At 39.1% G+C, this 27,264-nt stretch overlaps 1 pseudogene; it reads right to left on the bottom strand.

The window, feature by feature from the left end:
- Window positions 1-27,264, bottom strand: part of LOC134383417 (procollagen galactosyltransferase 2-like) — a 306,240-nt pseudogene that overhangs the window by 27,620 nt on the left and 251,356 nt on the right.

Here is a 27,264-nt window from a genome sequence, read left to right as displayed (position 1 = left end):
ACATATGAAAAAATGCTCAACATCACTCAGCATCCGGGAAATGCAAATCAAAACCACACTGAGATACCATCTCACCCCAGTTAGGATGGCTAAAATCCAAAAGACTCTCAACGATAAATGCTGGCGAGGCTGCGGAGAAAAAGGAACTCTCATACATTGTTGGTGGGACTGCAAAATGGTGCAGCCTCTATGGAAAATGGTATGGAGGTTCCTCAAACAATTGCAGATAGATCTACCATACGACCCAGCTATCCCACTGTTGGGAATATACCCAGAGGAATGGAAATCATCAAGTCGAAGGTATACCTGTTCCCCAATGTTTATCTCAGCACTCTTTACAATAGCCAAGAGTTGGAACCAGCCCAAATGCCCATCATCAGATGAGTGGATACGGAAAATGTGGTACATCTACACAATGGAATACTACTCAGCTATAAAAACGAATGAAATACTGCCATTTGCAACAACATGGATGGACCTTGAGAGAATTATATTAAGTGAAACAAGTCAGGCACAGAAAGAGAAATACCACATGTTCTCACTTATTGGTGGGAGCTAAAAATTAATATATAAATTCACACACACACACACACACACACACACACACACACACACACACACACAAACCAGGGGGGGGGGTAGAAGATATAACAACCACAATTATTTGAAGTTGATACGACAAGCAAACAGAAAGGACATTGTTGGGGGGGAGGGGGGAGGGAGAAGGGAGGGAGGTTTTGGTGATGGGGAGCAATAATCAGCTACAATGTATATCGACAAAATAAAATTAAAATAAAAAATGAATAAATAAATAAACTTAAAAAAAAAGAATGAACTGACAAATGAATAGCTGTATATTCAGCCATGGCGGACTGATGGCCATGAGATTCCAGTCCTGGAAGAGGAGAGAAGTGGCTGGTATGTTCACTGTGGCAATGGAACAAGAGCCATCACCTGGCTCCTGGGGCACTCACTCATTGCTTCTATCTGCACGTGGATGAGGTTCTCGATGTCTTCCTGCAGCGTCTGATGGGGCTTCAGGGGGATGGGCAGGTAGCCATAGTGGTCTCTGTTGCAGAGGTACATCTGGATGCCTGAGGATCCAAGAGAGAGACAAGGCTGACCAATGAGAGAACGTACTTCTCAGTGACAACTGAGGAAAAGGAGACTGACCTGTGCACGATGCTGAATTGGACACCGAAATTCAACAAGTCATTGTTTCAGAAGCAAAAATGCTTCTTTATTAAAAAAGTAAAACATAAAATTGGGGCTAATAAAAACACTGGGCCATTCTTTAGCCCAGAGGAAGTTGATTTTTTCTCTCTGAAGTAAAAGCAAACTCATGGCCTGAAATGAACACTAAAGGCATGAAGGGATCAAAAGGAGGCAAGGAATTCCCATTCCGGAGAGAAGAATGGAGCACTGTAACCTACCTACAGGAAATAATGAGAAAACGAGGAATGAAATCCATATTTGAAATAAAAGCAAACAGGAAAATCCTGTAAGGCTGGCAGATTATTAAAGCTAAATCTAGGCATACATAGAACAAAAAATGAAAAAACAAAGGAAATTTAAAATTCTCCAAGTTTCTCCTTGGTTTTATTTCTTTCCTAAGTAGGCATGGATTTGGAGTCAACCAACAGACTTGAAACTTCCAAAATAAGTTCATAAAAGGGCAAAAGAGAGTCTGCATTTCAAGTCCCATGAAGAATCTGCAGTGTGACAATACCAGAAATATGCCACAGTCCTCTCATATTCATGACTGGTCTTCATAGCCCCAGCTGGCAAACTCCAAGACTTTTAAATCATGTGTGCTCAACCAGACAGCTCGGAACACAGGAAGTTTGAAAATCTGAAGGAAATGGATAAATTTCTGGACACACACAAGCTCCCAAAACTCAACCATGAAGACGCAGAAAATTTGAACAGACCAATAACAATAAAGGAGATTGAAGCTGGTATCAGAAGGCTCCCAACAAAGAAAAGCCCAGCACCAGATGGATTCACAGCAGAATTTTACCAAACATTCAAAGAGGAATTGACACCGATTCTTTACAAACTGTTCCAAAAGATTGAAACAGACGCAAATCTCCCAAACTCATTCTATGAAGCAAACATCATCCTGATACCAAAACCAGGTAACGATATAACCAAAAAAGAAAACTACAGGCCAATATCCTTGATGAATATAGAAGCAAAAATCCTCACTAAAATACTAGCAAACAGAATACAGCAACACATACGTAAAATTATTCACCACGATCAAGTGGGATTCATCCCAGGGATGCAAGGTTGGTTCAACATACGCAAATCAATAAATGTGATACACCATATTAATAAAGTCAAACACAAGGACCATATGATCATCTCTATAGATGCTGAAAAAGCATCTGATAAAGTTCAGCACTCATTCATGACAAAGACCCTCTATAAGTTAGGTATAGAGGGAAAGTATCTCAACATAATTAAAGCCATATATGACAAACCCACTGCCAATATCATCCTGAATGGGGAAAAGCTGAAAGCTTTTCCTTTAAGAACAGGAACTAGACAAGGATGCCCACTCTCACCACTCCTATTCAACATAGTGTTGGAAGTACTAGCCAGAGCAATCAGAGAAGAGAAGGAAATAAAGGGCATCCAGTTTGGAAAAGATGAAGTCAAACTGTCCCTGTTTGCAGATGACATGATCCTATATATCGAACAGCCTAAAACCTCTACAAAAAACTTGTGGGAATTGATAAATGATTTCAGCACAGTAGCAGGATACAAAATCAATACACAAAAATCAGTAGCATTTCTTTTCTCCAATAGTGAACATGCAGAATGAGAAATCAAGAAAGCCTGCCCATTTATAATAGCCACCAAAAAAATAAAATACTTAGCAATTGAGTTAACCAAGGAGGTGAAAAATCTCTATAGTGAGAACTACAAACCACTGCTGAGAGAAATTAGAGAGGATACAAGAAGATGGAAAGATATCCCATGCTCTTGGATTGGAAGAATCAACATAGTGAAAATGTCCATACTACCCAAAGTGATATACAAATTTAATGCAATCCCCATCAAAATTCCAAAGACATTTTTCTCAGAAATGGAAAGAACTATCCAGACATTTATATGGAATAATAAAAGACCATGCATAGCCAAAGCAATACTGAGCAAAAAAAATAAAGCTGGAGGCATAACACTACCTGACTTTAAACTATACTACAAAGCTATAATAATCAAAACAGTATGGTACTGGCATAAAAACAGACACACTGATCAATGGAATAGAACAGAGAATCCAGAAATCAACCCACACACTTACTGCCATCTGATCTTTGACAAAGGCACCAAGCCTATTCACTGGGGAAGGGACTGCCTCTTCAGCAAATGGTGCTGGGATAACTGGATATCCATATGCAGGAGAATGAAACTAGACCCATACCTCTCACCATATACGAAAATCAACTCAAAATGGATTAAGGATTTAAATATACACCCTGAAACAATAAAACTTCTTAAAGAAAACACAGGAGAAACACTTCAGGAAATAGGACTGGACACAGACTTCATGAATATGACCCCAAAAGCACGGGCAACCAAAGGAAAAATAAACAAATGGGATTCTGTCAAACTAAAAAGCTTCTGCACAGCAAAAGAAACAACTAACAGAGTTAAAAGACAACCAACAGAGTGGGAGAAAATATTTGCGAAATATACATCTGACAAAGGATTAATATCCAGAATATATAAGGAACTCAAACAACTTTACAAGAAGAAAACAAGCAACCCAATTAAAAAATGGGCAAAAGAGCTAAGTAGGCATTTCTCTAAGGAAGATATACAAATGGCCAACAGACATATGAAAAAATGCTCAACATCACTCAGCATCCGGGAAATGCAAATCAAAACCACACTGAGATACCATCTCACCCCAGTTAGGATGGCTAAAATCCAAAAGACTCTCAACGATAAATGCTGGCGAGGCTGCGGAGAAAAAGGAACTCTCATACATTGTTGGTGGGACTGCAAAATGGTGCAGCCTCTATGGAAAATGGTATGGAGGTTCCTCAAACAATTGCAGATAGATCTACCATACGACCCAGCTATCCCACTGTTGGGAATATACCCAGAGGAATGGAAATCATCAAGTCGAAGGTATACCTGTTCCCCAATGTTTATCTCAGCACTCTTTACAATAGCCAAGAGTTGGAACCAGCCCAAATGCCCATCATCAGATGAGTGGATACGGAAAATGTGGTACATCTACACAATGGAATACTACTCAGCTATAAAAACGAATGAAATACTGCCATTTGCAACAACATGGATGGACCTTGAGAGAATTATATTAAGTGAAACAAGTCAGGCACAGAAAGAGAAATACCACATGTTCTCACTTATTGGTGGGAGCTAAAAATTAATATATAAATTCACACACACACACACACACACACACACACACACACACACACAAACCAGGGGGGGGGTAGAAGATATAACAACCACAATTATTTGAAGTTGATACGACAAGCAAACAGAAAGGACATTGTTGGGGGGGAGGGGGGAGGGAGAAGGGAGGGAGGTTTTGGTGATGGGGAGCAATAATCAGCTACAATGTATATCGACAAAATAAAATTAAAATAAAAAATGAATAAATAAATAAACTTAAAAAAAAAGAATGAACTGACAAATGAATAGCTGTATATTCAGCCATGGCGGACTGATGGCCATGAGATTCCAGTCCTGGAAGAGGAGAGAAGTGGCTGGTATGTTCACTGTGGCAATGGAACAAGAGCCATCACCTGGCTCCTGGGGCACTCACTCATTGCTTCTATCTGCACGTGGATGAGGTTCTCGATGTCTTCCTGCAGCGTCTGATGGGGCTTCAGGGGGATGGGCAGGTAGCCATAGTGGTCTCTGTTGCAGAGGTACATCTGGATGCCTGAGGATCCAAGAGAGAGACAAGGCTGACCAATGAGAGAACGTACTTCTCAGTGACAACTGAGGAAAAGGAGACTGACCTGTGCACGATGCTGAATTGGACACCGAAATTCAACAAGTCATTGTTTCAGAAGCAAAAATGCTTCTTTATTAAAAAAGTAAAACATAAAATTGGGGCTAATAAAAACACTGGGCCATTCTTTAGCCCAGAGGAAGTTGATTTTTTCTCTCTGAAGTAAAAGCAAACTCATGGCCTGAAATGAACACTAAAGGCATGAAGGGATCAAAAGGAGGCAAGGAATTCCCATTCCGGAGAGAAGAATGGAGCACTGTAACCTACCTACAGGAAATAATGAGAAAACGAGGAATGAAATCCATATTTGAAATAAAAGCAAACAGGAAAATCCTGTAAGGCTGGCAGATTATTAAAGCTAAATCTAGGCATACATAGAACAAAAAATGAAAAAACAAAGGAAATTTAAAATTCTCCAAGTTTCTCCTTGGTTTTATTTCTTTCCTAAGTAGGCATGGATTTGGAGTCAACCAACAGACTTGAAACTTCCAAAATAAGTTCATAAAAGGGCAAAAGAGAGTCTGCATTTCAAGTCCCATGAAGAATCTGCAGTGTGACAATACCAGAAATATGCCACAGTCCTCTCATATTCATGACTGGTCTTCATAGCCCCAGCTGGCAAACTCCAAGACTTTTAAATCATGTGTGCTCAACCAGACAGCTCGGAACACAGGAAGTTTGAAAATCTGAAGGAAATGGATAAATTTCTGGACACACACAAGCTCCCAAAACTCAACCATGAAGACGCAGAAAATTTGAACAGACCAATAACAATAAAGGAGATTGAAGCTGGTATCAGAAGGCTCCCAACAAAGAAAAGCCCAGCACCAGATGGATTCACAGCAGAATTTTACCAAACATTCAAAGAGGAATTGACACCGATTCTTTACAAACTGTTCCAAAAGATTGAAACAGACGCAAATCTCCCAAACTCATTCTATGAAGCAAACATCATCCTGATACCAAAACCAGGTAACGATATAACCAAAAAAGAAAACTACAGGCCAATATCCTTGATGAATATAGAAGCAAAAATCCTCACTAAAATACTAGCAAACAGAATACAGCAACACATACGTAAAATTATTCACCACGATCAAGTGGGATTCATCCCAGGGATGCAAGGTTGGTTCAACATACGCAAATCAATAAATGTGATACACCATATTAATAAAGTCAAACACAAGGACCATATGATCATCTCTATAGATGCTGAAAAAGCATCTGATAAAGTTCAGCACTCATTCATGACAAAGACCCTCTATAAGTTAGGTATAGAGGGAAAGTATCTCAACATAATTAAAGCCATATATGACAAACCCACTGCCAATATCATCCTGAATGGGGAAAAGCTGAAAGCTTTTCCTTTAAGAACAGGAACTAGACAAGGATGCCCACTCTCACCACTCCTATTCAACATAGTGTTGGAAGTACTAGCCAGAGCAATCAGAGAAGAGAAGGAAATAAAGGGCATCCAGTTTGGAAAAGATGAAGTCAAACTGTCCCTGTTTGCAGATGACATGATCCTATATATCGAACAGCCTAAAACCTCTACAAAAAACTTGTGGGAATTGATAAATGATTTCAGCACAGTAGCAGGATACAAAATCAATACACAAAAATCAGTAGCATTTCTTTTCTCCAATAGTGAACATGCAGAATCAGAAATCAAGAAAGCCTGCCCATTTATAATAGCCACCAAAAAAATAAAATACTTAGCAATTGAGTTAACCAAGGAGGTGAAAAATCTCTATAGTGAGAACTACAAACCACTGCTGAGAGAAATTAGAGAGGATACAAGAAGATGGAAAGATATCCCATGCTCTTGGATTGGAAGAATCAACATAGTGAAAATGTCCATACTACCCAAAGTGATATACAAATTTAATGCAATCCCCATCAAAATTCCAAAGACATTTTTCTCAGAAATGGAAAGAACTATCCAGACATTTATATGGAATAATAAAAGACCATGCATAGCCAAAGCAATACTGAGCAAAAAAAATAAAGCTGGAGGCATAACACTACCTGACTTTAAACTATACTACAAAGCTATAATAATCAAAACAGTATGGTACTGGCATAAAAACAGACACACTGATCAATGGAATAGAACAGAGAATCCAGAAATCAACCCACACACTTACTGCCATCTGATCTTTGACAAAGGCACCAAGCCTATTCACTGGGGAAGGGACTGCCTCTTCAGCAAATGGTGCTGGGATAACTGGATATCCATATGCAGGAGAATGAAACTAGACCCATACCTCTCACCATATACTAAAATCAACTCAAAATGGATTAAGGATTTAAATATACACCCTGAAACAATAAAACTTCTTAAAGAAAACACAGGAGAAACACTTCAGGAAATAGGACTGGACACAGACTTCATGAATATGACCCCAAAAGCACGGGCAACCAAAGGAAAAATAAACAAATGGGATTCTGTCAAACTAAAAAGCTTCTGCACAGCAAAAGAAACAACTAACAGAGTTAAAAGACAACCAACAGAGTGGGAGAAAATATTTGCGAAATATACATCTGACAAAGGATTAATATCCAGAATATATAAGGAACTCAAACAACTTTACAAGAAGAAAACAAGCAACCCAATTAAAAAATGGGCAAAAGAGCTAAGTAGGCATTTCTCTAAGGAAGATATACAAATGGCCAACAGACATATGAAAAAATGCTCAACATCACTCAGCATCCGGGAAATGCAAATCAAAACCACACTGAGATACCATCTCACCCCAGTTAGGATGGCTAAAATCCAAAAGACTCTCAACGATAAATGCTGGCGAGGCTGCGGAGAAAAAGGAACTCTCATACATTGTTGGTGGGACTGCAAAATGGTGCAGCCTCTATGGAAAATGGTATGGAGGTTCCTCAAACAATTGCAGATAGATCTACCATACGACCCAGCTATCCCACTGTTGGGAATATACCCAGAGGAATGGAAATCATCACGTCGAAGGTATACCTGTTCCCCAATGTTTATCGCAGCACTCTTTACAATAGCCAAGAGTTGGAACCAGCCCAAATGCCCATCATCAGATGAGTGGATACGGAAAATGTGGTACATCTACACAATGGAATACTACTCAGCTATAAAAACGAATGAAATACTGCCATTTGCAACAACATGGATGGACCTTGAGAGAATTATATTAAGTGAAACAAGTCAGGCACAGAAAGAGAAATACCACATGTTCTCACTTATTGGTGGGAGCTAAAAATTAATATATAAATTCACACACACACACACACACACACACACACACACACACACACACACACAAACACACAAACCAGGGGGGGGGGTAGAAGATATAACAACCACAATTATTTGAAGTTGATACGACAAGCAAACAGAAAGGACATTGTTGGGGGGGAGGGGGGAGGGAGAAGGGAGGGAGGTTTTGGTGATGGGGAGCAATAATCAGCTACAATGTATATCGACAAAATAAAATTAAAATAAAAAATGAATAAATAAATAAACTTAAAAAAAAAGAATGAACTGACAAATGAATAGCTGTATATTCAGCCATGGCGGACTGATGGCCATGAGATTCCAGTCCTGGAAGAGGAGAGAAGTGGCTGGTATGTTCACTGTGGCAATGGAACAAGAGCCATCACCTGGCTCCTGGGGCACACACTCATTGCTTCTATCTGCACGTGGATGAGGTTCTCCATGTCTTCCTGCAGCGTCTGATGGGGCTTCAGGGGGATGGGCAGGTAGCCATAGTGGTCTCTGTTGCAGAGGTACATCTGGATGCCTGAGGATCCAAGAGAGAGACAAGGCTGACCAATGAGAGAACGTACTTCTCAGTGACAACTGAGGAAAAGGAGACTGACCTGTGCACGATGCTGAATTGGACACCGAAATTCAACAAGTCATTGTTTCAGAAGCAAAAATGCTTCTTTATTAAAAAAGTAAAACATAAAATTGGGGCTAATAAAAACACTGGGCCATTCTTTAGCCCAGAGGAAGTTGATTTTTTCTCTCTGAAGTAAAAGCAAACTCATGGCCTGAAATGAACACTAAAGGCATGAAGGGATCAAAAGGAGGCAAGGAATTCCCATTCCGGAGAGAAGAATGGAGCACTGTAACCTACCTACAGGAAATAATGAGAAAACGAGGAATGAAATCCATATTTGAAATAAAAGCAAACAGGAAAATCCTGTAAGGCTGGCAGATTATTAAAGCTAAATCTAGGCATACATAGAACAAAAAATGAAAAAACAAAGGAAATTTAAAATTCTCCAAGTTTCTCCTTGGTTTTATTTCTTTCCTAAGTAGGCATGGATTTGGAGTCAACCAACAGACTTGAAACTTCCAAAATAAGTTCATAAAAGGGCAAAAGAGAGTCTGCATTTCAAGTCCCATGAAGAATCTGCAGTGTGACAATACCAGAAATATGCCACAGTCCTCTCATATTCATGACTGGTCTTCATAGCCCCAGCTGGCAAACTCCAAGACTTTTAAATCATGTGTGCTCAACCAGACAGCTCGGAACACAGGAAGTTTGAAAATCTGAAGGAAATGGATAAATTTCTGGACACACACAAGCTCCCAAAACTCAACCATGAAGACGCAGAAAATTTGAACAGACCAATAACAATAAAGGAGATTGAAGCTGGTATCAGAAGGCTCCCAACAAAGAAAAGCCCAGCACCAGATGGATTCACAGCAGAATTTTACCAAACATTCAAAGAGGAATTGACACCGATTCTTTACAAACTGTTCCAAAAGATTGAAACAGACGCAAATCTCCCAAACTCATTCTATGAAGCAAACATCATCCTGATACCAAAACCAGGTAACGATATAACCAAAAAAGAAAACTACAGGCCAATATCCTTGATGAATATAGAAGCAAAAATCCTCACTAAAATACTAGCAAACAGAATACAGCAACACATACGTAAAATTATTCACCACGATCAAGTGGGATTCATCCCAGGGATGCAAGGTTGGTTCAACATACGCAAATCAATAAATGTGATACACCATATTAATAAAGTCAAACACAAGGACCATATGATCATCTCTATAGATGCTGAAAAAGCATCTGATAAAGTTCAGCACTCATTCATGACAAAGACCCTCTATAAGTTAGGTATAGAGGGAAAGTATCTCAACATAATTAAAGCCATATATGACAAACCCACTGCCAATATCATCCTGAATGGGGAAAAGCTGAAAGCTTTTCCTTTAAGAACAGGAACTAGACAAGGATGCCCACTCTCACCACTCCTATTCAACATAGTGTTGGAAGTACTAGCCAGAGCAATCAGAGAAGAGAAGGAAATAAAGGGCATCCAGTTTGGAAAAGATGAAGTCAAACTGTCCCTGTTTGCAGATGACATGATCCTATATATCGAACAGCCTAAAACCTCTACAAAAAACTTGTGGGAATTGATAAATGATTTCAGCACAGTAGCAGGATACAAAATCAATACACAAAAATCAGTAGCATTTCTTTTCTCCAATAGTGAACATGCAGAATCAGAAATCAAGAAAGCCTGCCCATTTATAATAGCCACCAAAAAAATAAAATACTTAGCAATTGAGTTAACCAAGGAGGTGAAAAATCTCTATAGTGAGAACTACAAACCACTGCTGAGAGAAATTAGAGAGGATACAAGAAGATGGAAAGATATCCCATGCTCTTGGATTGGAAGAATCAACATAGTGAAAATGTCCATACTACCCAAAGTGATATACAAATTTAATGCAATCCCCATCAAAATTCCAAAGACATTTTTCTCAGAAATGGAAAGAACTATCCAGACATTTATATGGAATAATAAAAGACCATGCATAGCCAAAGCAATACTGAGCAAAAAAAATAAAGCTGGAGGCATAACACTACCTGACTTTAAACTATACTACAAAGCTATAATAATCAAAACAGTATGGTACTGGCATAAAAACAGACACACTGATCAATGGAATAGAACAGAGAATCCAGAAATCAACCCACACACTTACTGCCATCTGATCTTTGACAAAGGCACCAAGCCTATTCACTGGGGAAGGGACTGCCTCTTCAGCAAATGGTGCTGGGATAACTGGATATCCATATGCAGGAGAATGAAACTAGACCCATACCTCTCACCATATACTAAAATCAACTCAAAATGGATTAAGGATTTAAATATACACCCTGAAACAATAAAACTTCTTAAAGAAAACACAGGAGAAACACTTCAGGAAATAGGACTGGACACAGACTTCATGAATATGACCCCAAAAGCACGGGCAACCAAAGGAAAAATAAACAAATGGGATTCTGTCAAACTAAAAAGCTTCTGCACAGCAAAAGAAACAACTAACAGAGTTAAAAGACAACCAACAGAGTGGGAGAAAATATTTGCGAAATATACATCTGACAAAGGATTAATATCCAGAATATATAAGGAACTCAAACAACTTTACAAGAAGAAAACAAGCAACCCAATTAAAAAATGGGCAAAAGAGCTAAGTAGGCATTTCTCTAAGGAAGATATACAAATGGCCAACAGACATATGAAAAAATGCTCAACATCACTCAGCATCCGGGAAATGCAAATCAAAACCACACTGAGATACCATCTCACCCCAGTTAGGATGGCTAAAATCCAAAAGACTCTCAACGATAAATGCTGGCGAGGCTGCGGAGAAAAAGGAACTCTCATACATTGTTGGTGGGACTGCAAAATGGTGCAGCCTCTATGGAAAATGGTATGGAGGTTCCTCAAACAATTGCAGATAGATCTACCATACGACCCAGCTATCCCACTGTTGGGAATATACCCAGAGGAATGGAAATCATCACGTCGAAGGTATACCTGTTCCCCAATGTTTATCGCAGCACTCTTTACAATAGCCAAGAGTTGGAACCAGCCCAAATGCCCATCATCAGATGAGTGGATACGGAAAATGTGGTACATCTACACAATGGAATACTACTCAGCTATAAAAACGAATGAAATACTGCCATTTGCAACAACATGGATGGACCTTGAGAGAATTATATTAAGTGAAACAAGTCAGGCACAGAAAGAGAAATACCACATGTTCTCACTTATTGGTGGGAGCTAAAAATTAATATATAAATTCACACACACACACACACACACACACACACACACACACACACACACACAAACCAGGGGGGGGGGGTAGAAGATATAACAACCACAATTATTTGAAGTTGATACGACAAGCAAACAGAAAGGACATTGTTGGGGGGGAGGGGGGAGGGAGAAGGGAGGGAGGTTTTGGTGATGGGGAGCAATAATCAGCTACAATGTATATCGACAAAATAAAATTAAAATAAAAAATGAATAAATAAATAAACTTAAAAAAAAAGAATGAACTGACAAATGAATAGCTGTATATTCAGCCATGGCGGACTGATGGCCATGAGATTCCAGTCCTGGAAGAGGAGAGAAGTGGCTGGTATGTTCACTGTGGCAATGGAACAAGAGCCATCACCTGGCTCCTGGGGCACTCACTCATTGCTTCTATCTGCACGTGGATGAGGTTCTCGATGTCTTCCTGCAGCGTCTGATGGGGCTTCAGGGGGATGGGCAGGTAGCCATAGTGGTCTCTGTTGCAGAGGTACATCTGGATGCCTGAGGATCCAAGAGAGAGACAAGGCTGACCAATGAGAGAACGTACTTCTCAGTGACAACTGAGGAAAAGGAGACTGACCTGTGCACGATGCTGAATTGGACACCGAAATTCAACAAGTCATTGTTTCAGAAGCAAAAATGCTTCTTTATTAAAAAAGTAAAACATAAAATTGGGGCTAATAAAAACACTGGGCCATTCTTTAGCCCAGAGGAAGTTGATTTTTTCTCTCTGAAGTAAAAGCAAACTCATGGCCTGAAATGAACACTAAAGGCATGAAGGGATCAAAAGGAGGCAAGGAATTCCCATTCCGGAGAGAAGAATGGAGCACTGTAACCTACCTACAGGAAATAATGAGAAAACGAGGAATGAAATCCATATTTGAAATAAAAGCAAACAGGAAAATCCTGTAAGGCTGGCAGATTATTAAAGCTAAATCTAGGCATACATAGAACAAAAAATGAAAAAACAAAGGAAATTTAAAATTCTCCAAGTTTCTCCTTGGTTTTATTTCTTTCCTAAGTAGGCATGGATTTGGAGTCAACCAACAGACTTGAAACTTCCAAAATAAGTTCATAAAAGGGCAAAAGAGAGTCTGCATTTCAAGTCCCATGAAGAATCTGCAGTGTGACAATACCAGAAATATGCCACAGTCCTCTCATATTCATGACTGGTCTTCATAGCCCCAGCTGGCAAACTCCAAGACTTTTAAATCATGTGTGCTCAACCAGACAGCTCGGAACACAGGAAGTTTGAAAATCTGAAGGAAATGGATAAATTTCTGGACACACACAAGCTCCCAAAACTCAACCATGAAGACGCAGAAAATTTGAACAGACCAATAACAATAAAGGAGATTGAAGCTGGTATCAGAAGGCTCCCAACAAAGAAAAGCCCAGCACCAGATGGATTCACAGCAGAATTTTACCAAACATTCAAAGAGGAATTGACACCGATTCTTTACAAACTGTTCCAAAAGATTGAAACAGACGCAAATCTCCCAAACTCATTCTATGAAGCAAACATCATCCTGATACCAAAACCAGGTAACGATATAACCAAAAAAGAAAACTACAGGCCAATATCCTTGATGAATATAGAAGCAAAAATCCTCACTAAAATACTAGCAAACAGAATACAGCAACACATACGTAAAATTATTCACCACGATCAAGTGGGATTCATCCCAGGGATGCAAGGTTGGTTCAACATACGCAAATCAATAAATGTGATACACCATATTAATAAAGTCAAACACAAGGACCATATGATCATCTCTATAGATGCTGAAAAAGCATCTGATAAAGTTCAGCACTCATTCATGACAAAGACCCTCTATAAGTTAGGTATAGAGGGAAAGTATCTCAACATAATTAAAGCCATATATGACAAACCCACTGCCAATATCATCCTGAATGGGGAAAAGCTGAAAGCTTTTCCTTTAAGAACAGGAACTAGACAAGGATGCCCACTCTCACCACTCCTATTCAACATAGTGTTGGAAGTACTAGCCAGAGCAATCAGAGAAGAGAAGGAAATAAAGGGCATCCAGTTTGGAAAAGATGAAGTCAAACTGTCCCTGTTTGCAGATGACATGATCCTATATATCGAACAGCCTAAAACCTCTACAAAAAACTTGTGGGAATTGATAAATGATTTCAGCACAGTAGCAGGATACAAAATCAATACACAAAAATCAGTAGCATTTCTTTTCTCCAATAGTGAACATGCAGAATCAGAAATCAAGAAAGCCTGCCCATTTATAATAGCCACCAAAAAAATAAAATACTTAGCAATTGAGTTAACCAAGGAGGTGAAAAATCTCTATAGTGAGAACTACAAACCACTGCTGAGAGAAATTAGAGAGGATACAAGAAGATGGAAAGATATCCCATGCTCTTGGATTGGAAGAATCAACATAGTGAAAATGTCCATACTACCCAAAGTGATATACAAATTTAATGCAATCCCCATCAAAATTCCAAAGACATTTTTCTCAGAAATGGAAAGAACTATCCAGACATTTATATGGAATAATAAAAGACCATGCATAGCCAAAGCAATACTGAGCAAAAAAAATAAAGCTGGAGGCATAACACTACCTGACTTTAAACTATACTACAAAGCTATAATAATCAAAACAGTATGGTACTGGCATAAAAACAGACACACTGATCAATGGAATAGAACAGAGAATCCAGAAATCAACCCACACACTTACTGCCATCTGATCTTTGACAAAGGCACCAAGCCTATTCACTGGGGAAGGGACTGCCTCTTCAGCAAATGGTGCTGGGATAACTGGATATCCATATGCAGGAGAATGAAACTAGACCCATACCTCTCACCATATACTAAAATCAACTCAAAATGGATTAAGGATTTAAATATACACCCTGAAACAATAAAACTTCTTAAAGAAAACACAGGAGAAACACTTCAGGAAATAGGACTGGACACAGACTTCATGAATATGACCCCAAAAGCACGGGCAACCAAAGGAAAAATAAACAAATGGGATTCTGTCAAACTAAAAAGCTTCTGCACAGCAAAAGAAACAACTAACAGAGTTAAAAGACAACCAACAGAGTGGGAGAAAATATTTGCGAAATATACATCTGACAAAGGATTAATATCCAGAATATATAAGGAACTCAAACAACTTTACAAGAAGAAAACAAGCAACCCAATTAAAAAATGGGCAAAAGAGCTAAGTAGGCATTTCTCTAAGGAAGATATACAAATGGCCAACAGACATATGAAAAAATGCTCAACATCACTCAGCATCCGGGAAATGCAAATCAAAACCACACTGAGATACCATCTCACCCCAGTTAGGATGGCTAAAATCCAAAAGACTCTCAACGATAAATGCTGGCGAGGCTGCGGAGAAAAAGGAACTCTCATACATTGTTGGTGGGACTGCAAAATGGTGCAGCCTCTATGGAAAATGGTATGGAGGTTCCTCAAACAATTGCAGATAGATCTACCATACGACCCAGCTATCCCACTGTTGGGAATATACCCAGAGGAATGGAAATCATCACGTCGAAGGTATACCTGTTCCCCAATGTTTATCGCAGCACTCTTTACAATAGCCAAGAGTTGGAACCAGCCCAAATGCCCATCATCAGATGAGTGGATACGGAAAATGTGGTACATCTACACAATGGAATACTACTCAGCTATAAAAACGAATGAAATACTGCCATTTGCAACAACATGGATGGACCTTGAGAGAATTATATTAAGTGAAACAAGTCAGGCACAGAAAGAGAAATACCACATGTTCTCACTTATTGGTGGGAGCTAAAAATTAATATATAAATTCACACACACACACACACACACACACACACACAAACCAGGGGGGGGGGTAGAAGATATAACAACCACAATTATTTGAAGTTGATACGACAAGCAAACAGAAAGGACATTGTTGGGGGGGAGGGGGGAGGGAGAAGGGAGGGAGGTTTTGGTGATGGGGAGCAATAATCAGCTACAATGTATATCGACAAAATAAAATTAAAATAAAAAATGAATAAATAAATAAACTTAAAAAAAAAGAATGAACTGACAAATGAATAGCTGTATATTCAGCCATGGCGGACTGATGGCCATGAGATTCCAGTCCTGGAAGAGGAGAGAAGTGGCTGGTATGTTCACTGTGGCAATGGAACAAGAGCCATCACCTGGCTCCTGGGGCACTCACTCATTGCTTCTATCTGCACGTGGATGAGGTTCTCCATGTCTTCCTGCAGCGTCTGATGGGGCTTCAGGGGGATGGGCAGGTAGCCATAGTGGTCTCTGTTGCAGAGGTACATCTGGATGCCTGAGGATCCAAGAGAGAGACAAGGCTGACCAATGAGAGAACGTACTTCTCAGTGACAACTGAGGAAAAGGAGACTGACCTGTGCACGATGCTGAATTGGACACCGAAATTCAACAAGTCATTGTTTCAGAAGCAAAAATGCTTCTTTATTAAAAAAGTAAAACATAAAATTGGGGCTAATAAAAACACTGGGCCATTCTTTAGCCCAGAGGAAGTTGATTTTTTCTCTCTGAAGTAAAAGCAAACTCATGGCCTGAAATGAACACTAAAGGCATGAAGGGATCAAAAGGAGGCAAGGAATTCCCATTCCGGAGAGAAGAATGGAGCACTGTAACCTACCTACAGGAAATAATGAGAAAACGAGGAATGAAATCCATATTTGAAATAAAAGCAAACAGGAAAATCCTGTAAGGCTGGCAGATTATTAAAGCTAAATCTAGGCATACATAGAACAAAAAATGAAAAAACAAAGGAAATTTAAAATTCTCCAAGTTTCTCCTCGGTTTTATTTCTTTCCTAAGTAGGCATGGATTTGGAGTCAACCAACAGACTTGAAACTTCCAAAATAAGTTCATAAAAGGGCAAAAGAGAGTCTGCATTTCAAGTCCCATGAAGAATCTGCAGTGTGACAATACCAGAAATATGCCACAGTCCTCTCATATTCATGACTGGTCTTCATAGCCCCAGCTGGCAAACTCCAAGACTTTTAAATCATGTGTGCTCAACCAGACAGCTCGGAACACAGGAAGTTTGAAAATCTGAAGGAAATGGATAAATTTCTGGACACACACAAGCTCCCAAAACTCAACCATGAAGACGCAGAAAATTTGAACAGACCAATAACAATAAAGGAGATTGAAGCTGGTATCAGAAGGCTCCCAACAAAGAAAAGCCCAGCACCAGATGGATTCACAGCAGAATTTTACCAAACATTCAAAGAGGAATTGACACCGATTCTTTACAAACTGTTCCAAAAGATTGAAACAGACGCAAATCTCCCAAACTCATTCTATGAAGCAAACATCATCCTGATACCAAAACCAGGTAACGATATAACCAAAAAAGAAAACTACAGGCCAATATCCTTGATGAATATAGAAGCAAAAATCCTCACTAAAATACTAGCAAACAGAATACAGCAACACATACGTAAAATTATTCACCACGATCAAGTGGGATTCATCCCAGGGATGCAAGGTTGGTTCAACATACGCAAATCAATAAATGTGATACACCATATTAATAAAGTCAAACACAAGGACCATATGATCATCTCTATAGATGCTGAAAAAGCATCTGATAAAGTTCAGCACTCATTCATGACAAAGACCCTCTATAAGTTAGGTATAGAGGGAAAGTATCTCAACATAATTAAAGCCATATATGACAAACCCACTGCCAATATCATCCTGAATGGGGAAAAGCTGAAAGCTTTTCCTTTAAGAACAGGAACTAGACAAGGATGCCCACTCTCACCACTCCTATTCAACATAGTGTTGGAAGTACTAGCCAGAGCAATCAGAGAAGAGAAGGAAATAAAGGGCATCCAGTTTGGAAAAGATGAAGTCAAACTGTCCCTGTTTGCAGATGACATGATCCTATATATCGAACAGCCTAAAACCTCTACAAAAAACTTGTGGGAATTGATAAATGATTTCAGCACAGTAGCAGGATACAAAATCAATACACAAAAATCAGTAGCATTTCTTTTCTCCAATAGTGAACATGCAGAATCAGAAATCAAGAAAGCCTGCCCATTTATAATAGCCACCAAAAAAATAAAATACTTAGCAATTGAGTTAACCAAGGAGGTGAAAAATCTCTATAGTGAGAACTACAAACCACTGCTGAGAGAAATTAGAGAGGATACAAGAAGATGGAAAGATATCCCATGCTCTTGGATTGGAAGAATCAACATAGTGAAAATGTCCATACTACCCAAAGTGATATACAAATTTAATGCAATCCCCATCAAAATTCCAAAGACATTTTTCTCAGAAATGGAAAGAACTATCCAGACATTTATATGGAATAATAAAAGACCATGCATAGCCAAAGCAATACTGAGCAAAAAAAATAAAGCTGGAGGCATAACACTACCTGACTTTAAACTATACTACAAAGCTATAATAATCAAAACAGTATGGTACTGGCATAAAAACAGACACACTGATCAATGGAATAGAACAGAGAATCCAGAAATCAACCCACACACTTACTGCCATCTGATCTTTGACAAAGGCACCAAGCCTATTCACTGGGGAAGGGACTGCCTCTTCAGCAAATGGTGCTGGGATAACTGGATATCCATATGCAGGAGAATGAAACTAGACCCATACCTCTCACCATATACGAAAATCAACTCAAAATGGATTAAGGATTTAAATATACACCCTGAAACAATAAAACTTCTTAAAGAAAACACAGGAGAAACACTTCAGGAAATAGGACTGGACACAGACTTCATGAATATGACCCCAAAAGCACGGGCAACCAAAGGAAAAATAAACAAATGGGATTCTGTCAAACTAAAAAGCTTCTGCACAGCAAAAGAAACAACTAACAGAGTTAAAAGACAACCAACAGAGTGGGAGAAAATATTTGCGAAATATACATCTGACAAAGGATTAATATCCAGAATATATAAGGAACTCAAACAACTTTACAAGAAGAAAACAAGCAACCCAATTAAAAAATGGGCAAAAGAGCTAAGTAGGCATTTCTCTAAGGAAGATATACAAATGGCCAACAGACATATGAAAAAATGCTCAACATCACTCAGCATCCGGGAAATGCAAATCAAAACCACACTGAGATACCATCTCACCCCAGTTAGGATGGCTAAAATCCAAAAGACTCTCAACGATAAATGCTGGCGAGGCTGCGGAGAAAAAGGAACTCTCATACATTGTTGGTGGGACTGCAAAATGGTGCAGCCTCTATGGAAAATGGTATGGAGGTTCCTCAAACAATTGCAGATAGATCTACCATACGACCCAGCTATCCCACTGTTGGGAATATACCCAGAGGAATGGAAATCATCAAGTCGAAGGTATACCTGTTCCCCAATGTTTATCTCAGCACTCTTTACAATAGCCAAGAGTTGGAACCAGCCCAAATGCCCATCATCAGATGAGTGGATACGGAAAATGTGGTACATCTACACAATGGAATACTACTCAGCTATAAAAACGAATGAAATACTGCCATTTGCAACAACATGGATGGACCTTGAGAGAATTATATTCAGTGAAACAAGTCAGGCACAGAAAGAGAAATACCACATGTTCTCACTTATTGGTGGGAGCTAAAAATTAATATATAAATTCACACACACACACACACACACACACACACACACACACACACACAAACCAGGGGGGGGGGTAGAAGATATAACAACCACAATTATTTGAAGTTGATACGACAAGCAAACAGAAAGGACATTGTTGGGGGGGAGGGGGGAGGGAGAAGGGAGGGAGGTTTTGGTGATGGGGAGCAATAATCAGCTACAATGTATATCGACAAAATAAAATTAAAATAAAAAATGAATAAATAAATAAACTTAAAAAAAAAGAATGAACTGACAAATGAATAGCTGTATATTCAGCCATGGCGGACTGATGGCCATGAGATTCCAGTCCTGGAAGAGGAGAGAAGTGGCTGGTATGTTCACTGTGGCAATGGAACAAGAGCCATCACCTGGCTCCTGGGGCACTCACTCATTGCTTCTATCTGCACGTGGATGAGGTTCTCCATGTCTTCCTGCAGCGTCTGATGGGGCTTCAGGGGGATGGGCAGGTAGCCATAGTGGTCTCTGTTGCAGAGGTACATCTGGATGCCTGAGGATCCAAGAGAGAGACAAGGCTGACCAATGAGAGAACGTACTTCTCAGTGACAACTGAGGAAAAGGAGACTGACCTGTGCACGATGCTGAATTGGACACCGAAATTCAACAAGTCATTGTTTCAGAAGCAAAAATGCTTCTTTATTAAAAAAGTAAAACATAAAATTGGGGCTAATAAAAACACTGGGCCATTCTTTAGCCCAGAGGAAGTTGATTTTTTCTCTCTGAAGTAAAAGCAAACTCATGGCCTGAAATGAACACTAAAGGCATGAAGGGATCAAAAGGAGGCAAGGAATTCCCATTCCGGAGAGAAGAATGGAGCACTGTAACCTACCTACAGGAAATAATGAGAAAACGAGGAATGAAATCCATATTTGAAATAAAAGCAAACAGGAAAATCCTGTAAGGCTGGCAGATTATTAAAGCTAAATCTAGGCATACATAGAACAAAAAATGAAAAAACAAAGGAAATTTAAAATTCTCCAAGTTTCTCCTTGGTTTTATTTCTTTCCTAAGTAGGCATGGATTTGGAGTCAACCAACAGACTTGAAACTTCCAAAATAAGTTCATAAAAGGGCAAAAGAGAGTCTGCATTTCAAGTCCCATGAAGAATCTGCAGTGTGACAATACCAGAAATATGCCACAGTCCTCTCATATTCATGACTGGTCTTCATAGCCCCAGCTGGCAAACTCCAAGACTTTTAAATCATGTGTGCTCAACCAGACAGCTCGGAACACAGGAAGTTTGAAAATCTGAAGGAAATGGATAAATTTCTGGACACACACAAGCTCCCAAAACTCAACCATGAAGACGCAGAAAATTTGAACAGACCAATAACAATAAAGGAGATTGAAGCTGGTATCAGAAGGCTCCCAACAAAGAAAAGCCCAGCACCAGATGGATTCACAGCAGAATTTTACCAAACATTCAAAGAGGAATTGACACCGATTCTTTACAAACTGTTCCAAAAGATTGAAACAGACGCAAATCTCCCAAACTCATTCTATGAAGCAAACATCATCCTGATACCAAAACCAGGTAACGATATAACCAAAAAAGAAAACTACAGGCCAATATCCTTGATGAATATAGAAGCAAAAATCCTCACTAAAATACTAGCAAACAGAATACAGCAACACATACGTAAAATTATTCACCACGATCAAGTGGGATTCATCCCAGGGATGCAAGGTTGGTTCAACATACGCAAATCAATAAATGTGATACACCATATTAATAAAGTCAAACACAAGGACCATATGATCATCTCTATAGATGCTGAAAAAGCATCTGATAAAGTTCAGCACTCATTCATGACAAAGACCCTCTATAAGTTAGGTATAGAGGGAAAGTATCTCAACATAATTAAAGCCATATATGACAAACCCACTGCCAATATCATCCTGAATGGGGAAAAGCTGAAAGCTTTTCCTTTAAGAACAGGAACTAGACAAGGATGCCCACTCTCACCACTCCTATTCAACATAGTGTTGGAAGTACTAGCCAGAGCAATCAGAGAAGAGAAGGAAATAAAGGGCATCCAGTTTGGAAAAGATGAAGTCAAACTGTCCCTGTTTGCAGATGACATGATCCTATATATCGAACAGCCTAAAACCTCTACAAAAAACTTGTGGGAATTGATAAATGATTTCAGCACAGTAGCAGGATACAAAATCAATACACAAAAATCAGTAGCATTTCTTTTCTCCAATAGTGAACATGCAGAATGAGAAATCAAGAAAGCCTGCCCATTTATAATAGCCACCAAAAAAATAAAATACTTAGCAATTGAGTTAACCAAGGAGGTGAAAAATCTCTATAGTGAGAACTACAAACCACTGCTGAGAGAAATTAGAGAGGATACAAGAAGATGGAAAGATATCCCATGCTCTTGGATTGGAAGAATCAACATAGTGAAAATGTCCATACTACCCAAAGTGATATACAAATTTAATGCAATCCCCATCAAAATTCCAAAGACATTTTTCTCAGAAATGGAAAGAACTATCCAGACATTTATATGGAATAATAAAAGACCATGCATAGCCAAAGCAATACTGAGCAAAAAAAATAAAGCTGGAGGCATAACACTACCTGACTTTAAACTATACTACAAAGCTATAATAATCAAAACAGTATGGTACTGGCATAAAAACAGACACACTGATCAATGGAATAGAACAGAGAATCCAGAAATCAACCCACACACTTACTGCCATCTGATCTTTGACAAAGGCACCAAGCCTATTCACTGGGGAAGGGACTGCCTCTTCAGCAAATGGTGCTGGGATAACTGGATATCCATATGCAGGAGAATGAAACTAGACCCATACCTCTCACCATATACTAAAATCAACTCAAAATGGATTAAGGATTTAAATATACACCCTGAAACAATAAAACTTCTTAAAGAAAACACAGGAGAAACACTTCAGGAAATAGGACTGGACACAGACTTCATGAATATGACCCCAAAAGCACGGGCAACCAAAGGAAAAATAAACAAATGGGATTCTGTCAAACTAAAAAGCTTCTGCACAGCAAAAGAAACAACTAACAGAGTTAAAAGACAACCAACAGAGTGGGAGAAAATATTTGCGAAATATACATCTGACAAAGGATTAATATCCAGAATATATAAGGAACTCAAACAACTTTACAAGAAGAAAACAAGCAACCCAATTAAAAAATGGGCAAAAGAGCTAAGTAGGCATTTCTCTAAGGAAGATATACAAATGGCCAACAGACATATGAAAAAATGCTCAACATCACTCAGCATCCGGGAAATGCAAATCAAAACCACACTGAGATACCATCTCACCCCAGTTAGGATGGCTAAAATCCAAAAGACTCTCAACGATAAATGCTGGCGAGGCTGCGGAGAAAAAGGAACTCTCATACATTGTTGGTGGGACTGCAAAATGGTGCAGCCTCTATGGAAAATGGTATGGAGGTTCCTCAAACAATTGCAGATAGATCTACCATACGACCCAGCTATCCCACTGTTGGGAATATACCCAGAGGAATGGAAATCATCAAGTCGAAGGTATACCTGTTCCCCAATGTTTATCTCAGCACTCTTTACAATAGCCAAGAGTTGGAACCAGCCCAAATGCCCATCATCAGATGAGTGGATACGGAAAATGTGGTACATCTACACAATGGAATACTACTCAGCTATAAAAACGAATGAAATACTGCCATTTGCAACAACATGGATGGACCTTGAGAGAATTATATTAAGTGAAACAAGTCAGGCACAGAAAGAGAAATACCACATGTTCTCACTTATTGGTGGGAGCTAAAAATTAATATATAAATTCACACACACACACACACACACACACACACACACACACACACACACACACACAAACCAGGGGGGGGGGTAGAAGATATAACAACCACAATTATTTGAAGTTGATACGACAAGCAAACAGAAAGGACATTGTTGGGGGGGAGGGGGGAGGGAGAAGGGAGGGAGGTTTTGGTGATGGGGAGCAATAATCAGCTACAATGTATATCGACAAAATAAAATTAAAATAAAAAATGAATAAATAAATAAACTTAAAAAAAAAGAATGAACTGACAAATGAATAGCTGTATATTCAGCCATGGCGGACTGATGGCCATGAGATTCCAGTCCTGGAAGAGGAGAGAAGTGGCTGGTATGTTCACTGTGGCAATGGAACAAGAGCCATCACCTGGCTCCTGGGGCACTCACTCATTGCTTCTATCTGCACGTGGATGAGGTTCTCCATGTCTTCCTGCAGCGTCTGATGGGGCTTCAGGGGGATGGGCAGGTAGCCATAGTGGTCTCTGTTGCAGAGGTACATCTGGATGCCTGAGGATCCAAGAGAGAGACAAGGCTGACCAATGAGAGAACGTACTTCTCAGTGACAACTGAGGAAAAGGAGACTGACCTGTGCACGATGCTGAATTGGACACCGAAATTCAACAAGTCATTGTTTCAGAAGCAAAAATGCTTCTTTATTAAAAAAGTAAAACATAAAATTGGGGCTAATAAAAACACTGGGCCATTCTTTAGCCCAGAGGAAGTTGATTTTTTCTCTCTGAAGTAAAAGCAAACTCATGGCCTGAAATGAACACTAAAGGCATGAAGGGATCAAAAGGAGGCAAGGAATTCCCATTCCGGAGAGAAGAATGGAGCACTGTAACCTACCTACAGGAAATAATGAGAAAACGAGGAATGAAATCCATATTTGAAATAAAAGCAAACAGGAAAATCCTGTAAGGCTGGCAGATTATTAAAGCTAAATCTAGGCATACATAGAACAAAAAATGAAAAAACAAAGGAAATTTAAAATTCTCCAAGTTTCTCCTTGGTTTTATTTCTTTCCTAAGTAGGCATGGATTTGGAGTCAACCAACAGACTCGAAACTTCCAAAATAAGTTCATAAAAGGGCAAAAGAGAGTCTGCATTTCAAGTCCCATGAAGAATCTGCAGTGTGACAATACCAGAAATATGCCACAGTCCTCTCATATTCATGACTGGTCTTCATAGCCCCAGCTGGCAAACTCCAAGACTTTTAAATCATGTGTGCTCAACCAGACAGCTCGGAACACAGGAAGTTTGAAAATCTGAAGGAAATGGATAAATTTCTGGACACACACAAGCTCCCAAAACTCAACCATGAAGACGCAGAAAATTTGAACAGACCAATAACAATAAAGGAGATTGAAGCTGGTATCAGAAGGCTCCCAACAAAGAAAAGCCCAGCACCAGATGGATTCACAGCAGAATTTTACCAAACATTCAAAGAGGAATTGACACCGATTCTTTACAAACTGTTCCAAAAGATTGAAACAGACGCAAATCTCCCAAACTCATTCTATGAAGCAAACATCATCCTGATACCAAAACCAGGTAACGATATAACCAAAAAAGAAAACTACAGGCCAATATCCTTGATGAATATAGAAGCAAAAATCCTCACTAAAATACTAGCAAACAGAATACAGCAACACATACGTAAAATTATTCACCACGATCAAGTGGGATTCATCCCAGGGATGCAAGGTTGGTTCAACATACGCAAATCAATAAATGTGATACACCATATTAATAAAGTCAAACACAAGGACCATATGATCATCTCTATAGATGCTGAAAAAGCATCTGATAAAGTTCAGCACTCATTCATGACAAAGACCCTCTATAAGTTAGGTATAGAGGGAAAGTATCTCAACATAATTAAAGCCATATATGACAAACCCACTGCCAATATCATCCTGAATGGGGAAAAGCTGAAAGCTTTTCCTTTAAGAACAGGAACTAGACAAGGATGCCCACTCTCACCACTCCTATTCAACATAGTGTTGGAAGTACTAGCCAGAGCAATCAGAGAAGAGAAGGAAATAAAGGGCATCCAGTTTGGAAAAGATGAAGTCAAACTGTCCCTGTTTGCAGATGACATGATCCTATATATCGAACAGCCTAAAACCTCTACAAAAAACTTGTGGGAATTGATAAATGATTTCAGCACAGTAGCAGGATACAAAATCAATACACAAAAATCAGTAGCATTTCTTTTCTCCAATAGTGAACATGCAGAATCAGAAATCAAGAAAGCCTGCCCATTTATAATAGCCACCAAAAAAATAAAATACTTAGCAATTGAGTTAACCAAGGAGGTGAAAAATCTCTATAGTGAGAACTACAAACCACTGCTGAGAGAAATTAGAGAGGATACAAGAAGATGGAAAGATATCCCATGCTCTTGGATTGGAAGAATCAACATAGTGAAAATGTCCATACTACCCAAAGTGATATACAAATTTAATGCAATCCCCATCAAAATTCCAAAGACATTTTTCTCAGAAATGGAAAGAACTATCCAGACATTTATATGGAATAATAAAAGACCATGCATAGCCAAAGCAATACTGAGCAAAAAAAATAAAGCTGGAGGCATAACACTACCTGACTTTAAACTATACTACAAAGCTATAATAATCAAAACAGTATGGTACTGGCATAAAAACAGACACACTGATCAATGGAATAGAACAGAGAATCCAGAAATCAACCCACACACTTACTGCCATCTGATCTTTGACAAAGGCACCAAGCCTATTCACTGGGGAAGGGACTGCCTCTTCAGCAAATGGTGCTGGGATAACTGGATATCCATATGCAGGAGAATGAAACTAGACCCATACCTCTCACCATATACTAAAATCAACTCAAAATGGATTAAGGATTTAAATATACACCCTGAAACAATAAAACTTCTTAAAGAAAACACAGGAGAAACACTTCAGGAAATAGGACTGGACACAGACTTCATGAATATGACCCCAAAAGCACGGGCAACCAAAGGAAAAATAAACAAATGGGATTCTGTCAAACTAAAAAGCTTCTGCACAGCAAAAGAAACAACTAACAGAGTTAAAAGACAACCAACAGAGTGGGAGAAAATATTTGCGAAATATACATCTGACAAAGGATTAATATCCAGAATATATAAGGAACTCAAACAACTTTACAAGAAGAAAACAAGCAACCCAATTAAAAAATGGGCAAAAGAGCTAAGTAGGCATTTCTCTAAGGAAGATATACAAATGGCCAACAGACATATGAAAAAATGCTCAACATCACTCAGCATCCGGGAAATGCAAATCAAAACCACACTGAGATACCATCTCACCCCAGTTAGGATGGCTAAAATCCAAAAGACTCTCAACGATAAATGCTGGCGAGGCTGCGGAGAAAAAGGAACTCTCATACATTGTTGGTGGGACTGCAAAATGGTGCAGCCTCTATGGAAAATGGTATGGAGGTTCCTCAAACAATTGCAGATAGATCTACCATACGACCCAGCTATCCCACTGTTGGGAATATACCCAGAGGAATGGAAATCATCACGTCGAAGGTATACCTGTTCCCCAATGTTTATCGCAGCACTCTTTACAATAGCCAAGAGTAGGA

This window comes from Cynocephalus volans, chromosome 8, assembly GCF_027409185.1.
Source record: "Cynocephalus volans isolate mCynVol1 chromosome 8, mCynVol1.pri, whole genome shotgun sequence".
In the NCBI taxonomy this organism is placed as follows: Eukaryota; Metazoa; Chordata; class Mammalia; order Dermoptera; family Cynocephalidae; genus Cynocephalus; species Cynocephalus volans.
The sequence above is the reverse complement of the archived record's forward strand: the minus strand, read 5'-3'. Positions and strand labels throughout refer to the sequence as shown.